Source organism: Cyprinus carpio, chromosome A1 (genome assembly GCF_018340385.1).
Source record: "Cyprinus carpio isolate SPL01 chromosome A1, ASM1834038v1, whole genome shotgun sequence".
In the NCBI taxonomy this organism is placed as follows: Eukaryota; Metazoa; Chordata; class Actinopteri; order Cypriniformes; family Cyprinidae; genus Cyprinus; species Cyprinus carpio.
In genome coordinates, this window is record NC_056572.1 from 21,045,993 (window position 1) to 21,051,992 (window position 6,000).

The following is a 6,000-nucleotide window of genomic DNA, read 5'->3' on the forward strand; positions in this document are numbered from 1 at the left end:
AAAGTTGTATTGTTTAATCTCTGGCTCCTATATCAACTTATGAAAACTGACAAGAAGTAAACAAACAAGAATCCTTTTTATTTAATTTTGCTTGCACCCCATCCCTCTTCACAAGTGATGTGAACAATATTTCTCATTAACATTCTATGGATAGACAAACAACTGCTGTTCTTGACACCTCTGTCCTTCAAGTTCAATCATGTCTCTTTAGTTATTATTATTATTATTATTATTATTATTATTATTATTATTATTATTATTATTTTCAGTTAGTGGTTTTACTTTTTGAATAAAGTTGCTATATGCACACTATTCTTCTTCTTCTTCTTCTTCTTCTTCTTCTTCTTCTTCTTCTTCTTCTTCTTCTTCTTCTTCTTATTATTATTATTATTATTATGGGGGTGGAGTGGAAGAAGGTTACTATACATATGGAACTTAAGGCACCATACTTCAAGTTGAGCCCTGCATGTTCCCCTGTAGGAATCAGCATGGACTTCATCTAGAGGTGCAATAAATTGCTTTCAGATTCAGCCACACACTTTCATTGCTGTTATTGATCTTTCCTAAAATGACATTAGTAAATTAGCTTTTGAGTTAAAACAGAAGTGACAGGAGAAAAACCAAAAGCTCAAATAGTTATTTGCAGTTACTCAAGCGTGATAAATGTCCCTATGCATTCCATGAGGTATGTTGAGTCTTTCGGGAATCGAAAGTCAGACATGAAATTGAATGGGTTCTTTAAACCTAAAAAAGTTTAAGGGCACAATCTCTCTGCAAAAAGCGGGCTAGGACACCTTTTAACTTGGTACTGCATAATACTTAATTATTAATTAATTAGTGAACTATTATTGTACTTTTCTTTGCTTGTTACATATATTACATTTAAATATACTTAATTACAAATACAATAACATAACTGCAAATAATAATTACACATCAAGTTGTTTATTTATAATCACACCAAATTGGTGTAATTACAAAATAATTACTTTGTAATAACACTGTAATTGCATTGTAATTACACTTAATTAAATGACCACTATAATTTACAGTGCGGAATGAAAAGAGCAACAACTAAAAAAAGGTCAATAGATAACTATTTATTCTACAGGGTTCAATCTGTGAATCTAAACCCTTAAACTGCACTTATTGGTAATAAGAAGCAACACCAGCAGGAGAAGGGAGGAGTGAGGAGTGAGGAGTGAGTGGGCCTGAATATTCTTGACTCAACTGCAAGTTAATTAAGCCAGCTCCAGCATTCCATCACTCTCCCTGCTCCCTGTCTGTCATTCATGTATAGGCCCTTCTAAGCAGTCATTACTGTGGCATATCAATCCAAGCTGTGACAAGGTAGCCATCCAAAGTGGGGGAGTGTGAAGGGAAGAGGACTGTGGTATGGAAGGGAAATGTAAGAGTGGTCAGGGGTGTTCATAGAGCAAATGTATGAAAATTAATAAAGTTTGCAACTACTAAGGTTTTTGATGTTATTTATTTTATTTATTAATAAAAAATCTACATATTCTTTCTCACTTCATCAAACTCACACTCTTTCCCCATTCTTCTTTCCATCTTTCTGCACTTCTCCTTCTCTAAACATGAATTAAGATTCAGGTAAATACCTCTGCATCCAATTCACCTGATTGCCTTTTCTCCCGCAGTGGCAAGACCTTAATAGATAAATATGAAATCTTCTGAGCCAATATATATGCTGAACAGTTAAGTGGAGAGGAACACTCTTCTGTGCTGCCTTGCCTGTGTAATGAATATAGCCCAGAGAAACTTATTTATTCTTGTATGTCCTCTATCCCCCCCACCCCCCAATCTATACTAAGATTTCAACTTTTACTGTTAAAAAAATAAATAAAATCATTCTTACTGGTGCTCAGTCTCTCTTTATGTAAATGCATGACTAATTCCTCCAGCGTAGTGTTAGAGAGAACAATGCACAATGAGACGGTTTGTCTTCAGAACGTGACAGTTTCTGTCTTAATAGACAAGGGCCACAACACAATGCTGATCATTAGTGAACATGAGCGTGTTGGAAAAATCCAGCCTGCATCATTCATCTAAAAAGAGTAGTAAGGAGGTAGGGAACTGGAATGCAGGCATCAGTAGAAAAACAGTAAAACTCTTAAAGAAGTAGTTCACTTCCAGAATAAAAATTCCCTGATAATATACTCACACCAATGTCAACCGAGATGTTCATGTCTTTCTGTCTTCAGGTGCAAAGAAATTAAGGTTTTTGAGGAAAACATTCCAGGATTTTATTTAATTTTTTTTTCATATAATGGTCTTCAATAGGACCCAACGGGCTGCAGATTAAATTGCAGTTTCAGTGCAGCTCTACAAGATCCCAGCCAAGGAACAGGGGTTTTATCTAGTTAAACGATCAGTCATTTCTGAAAATCAATATACTTTTTAACCACAAATGCCCGTCTTGCACTAGCTCTAGCACTAGCTTGATTAAGGCCGTTCACATTACTGTTAGGATGAAATGCTTAATTTTATTCCTCATTTGTAGTCACTTTAAATAAAAATGTTAACTCATATTCATATAACATATTTTACTGATTACCTTATAATTTTTTTTTTGTTATTATCACATCCTCCAACACTCAAATCTTGCACTCACTGCATTAGAAAAAAAACAAAAACAATATATATATATATATATATATATATATATATATATATATATATATATATATATATATATATATATATATATATATATATATATATAATTTCATATCTCATATTCATATCTCAAATCTCACAATTATGGCTTATTTTTAATTATGTTAAAAAGCTAAAATTCTGAGATAAAACATTATTTAAAAATTAAAATCCTAATTATGAAGACCTAATTATGACAAAATCTTACGTGTTATTTACATTTCATTTATTACTTATTATTTCATAATATCAAGGTTTTATGTCATATGACATGACATATTTTGTCTTTTATTTTGTAAGGGAAACAGGTCAATTTAGCTCAAAGGGGAATCATTTAAGATTTTAAAGGGAATTTGAACAGAATCGCTGTTTCACGGCTGATCACTGAAACGGCCAGTGATTCACTGAACCAGCCGTTTAACATTAAATCTGCGCTGGATATTAATATCCAAAGTATAGTGAAAACACTATTTATTAGCACAGTAACAAGATCGGCAGTTTAAGACATTAACTTGTAAGCACAAAACACAAAATACTTCTCTTTTCAATATGAATAAGGCTTTATTAGATAAATCTAAGACATATAAACTAATCTAACACATAAGCACACGCACTCACACATTCACACAAGTTGCAGGAAGATAGAAAGTTAGGAAAGAATGAGTTTAAGAGGATGAAAATATGAAATCCCAAGTTTACAGCAATACGTGAAATTGCATAGACATGAACAACCATTTAATCACTTAATTAACCCTCGCACTGAGTTCCTCAATGAGGTTAAAATTATATTAGATAACACCAGTACAGATGTGAGTCTGGAGGTTACTTGCGTTGCCTGTTAAACGGGGTTCCCTTTTGTTGTCGCTGAAAAGGGGGTTTCCCGAAGTTGCTGATTGGCTGGAAGTTCAGTAGTCGTTGAAGTGACGTCTTGGGAAGCCCGTGGTTGGGCGTTGGCTGAAGATGCAGAGTTGTGGGCTGGTTGTAGTTTCAGACGGGCACGCGAGGTCAGACTCGGAGACACGGCGTTACAAAACTTAACTCAGAGCACGAAACTCTCAAACGGAAAAGAAAAAGAAGTAAAGTTTGACGAGACCAGGTGGTTTCTTCTCATCGTGGCTAAGTAGCAGCAGGCGTGCAGGCCGAAGCACGCTGGAACGGCGCTCGAAGAACACTAAAAGTGATGACTAAAAGCTAAAGCTAAAAGCCGGCATGACTGATAGCGAAAGCTAAACGCTAAAAGCAAAATTTGATGGTGTCCTGAGTATTTAAACTGGCCTTTTGGCCACACCTCAAATGTTGTCTTGACCAATTAGATATTGTCTTTTCTTGTGTGTTGCATTGTTTGTCCCACCCATTCATAAATCATATGTTATCTTATCAAGCACGAGGTCCGAATTTTCCCGCTCTTGCAGGGTATAATTTGGACATGATTCCTATAACAAGAATATGATACATTTGATAAATAACTGATAGTCAGAAACGTTTCAAGCAAGAATATTCGAACACACACATACTAAACATGAATATGATCCCTTAAGCTATTCAAGAGTTATTTAAAAAGACATACACACTAAGTGATTAGAAACATTAAAATCAAATGTGTCGGTTACATAAATGATATGGAGTTGAGCAATGGACTGATATCCATTTAGAAGTCTTTTTTGAGTTCATTTTGGTGCATATATGCATTGGAAGGCGTGCCATTCTGGGGAGAAAGGATATGTCCCGTGAAGACCAGAGGGGTTAACAGGTCTCCTTAGGAATTTCAGTCTGGTTCTGCTAGGTGGGGGGAAGTCAATCCAACGATCTTGTTTACTCTCATGGCTTTACATGTGAGGGTCAGACTGTCCATCTCTTCGATTACTTGCCCCAAATTAGAAAATCTCTTCTTCGAATTGAAATTGTCAATAATTGTTCTAATGGTGTTAATGTTGAAAGCTGTTCTATGAAAGAGTTGGTTATCAGACTGTGGTGCTGGGAGTTGATTTACAACATCCTGCCTTGCTGTGGAATTCGGCTCATGTTTCAACCAGGCTCCCGATCGAATCTTTAATTTGTCTGGTTCACGCTACAATTTTGTTGTACTCATTTATTTATTGTTTGTTTGTACTATCAGAAATGGGTTTTATTATAGGTTACTTCAAGTTTAACATCAGTGATATCAAATGTCACTGGTTCTCGCTCAAAGTGGCACTTCCCTTATGAGACCATCTTTGATTGAGATATTTTCCTTTTTTGTTTATTTCATATAAATTTCAACACAGGCAGATAGATTTTGAGGAAAACAGTTTTGGGGAACTGATTACATTAAAAATATTATGTAACGCTGAATAATATTTACTAATTCAGTTGTAAGTATTTAATTATATAATCACATCCATCAATGACCAGTAACAATTTCATTTAGATTTTGTTGCCATGTTTCCTTTTTATTATATGCTCTGACAGAATGAAGATGATAAATGTTTCAATCTGTAATTCTTATGGCTTCATCATTTTCTCTCTCATTTTGTTTCTCTTTCTCTCTGTCTTTATCTCATACAAACAGACATACTCTTGCTTACACAGCATCCAAAAACAAGAGGCTCCCAATTACAAGTTAATAACATACTTCGTAATTTCTGAGCTGCTTGGTGCAACATGTCCAATTGGCTACAGCTTTCAGGGACATTCTGGTGAAAAATCTCCATATCAACTGTAAGATTTCTTTGGCTTGTTTAGAACTGGATAATTAGTTACGTAATTAAAGGATAACATAACAATTGAACTGACTTATCACTGGCTTTCCTTGATATTTTTAATATGCATCTCTTTCTAACCAGCATGAAATATTACCCTCATAAGATGTTTGGCAATCAGTGTTACTAAGAGTCTCAGCGTATATGCATCAGTACAGGCTATCTGTAACGTCGATCTAAGTATTATCCTGTTCCAAATATTAAACCACTACTTTATAATCTGTTTTATTAACTGAAGGACTTCATGTGTCATATGCAGACTCAGTATTTCTCAGCTGAATAACTAACATAACAGGAAAGTAACTTCAGTGTAAGATGGATCTTTTCATGATTCTTAAAATCTTATCAAGACAGGCTGTCAGGGAGAAATGAAAAATAATTCACACTGAAGAGTTTGGCTATTGAAATACCCCCCTCCTTCTCTCTTTCTCTCTCTACTAACGGTATGAAGTCAGGCTCTGTGTCCCCTTGGAAAGGCATTTCCATGGTTACTGATGTAATCTGCGATCTGCCACTAGCTAAGTGGACAGAAAGGAGGTAGCGTGATGAATGATGAGGACTAAACGTTGACATGTAAATGCGGAAG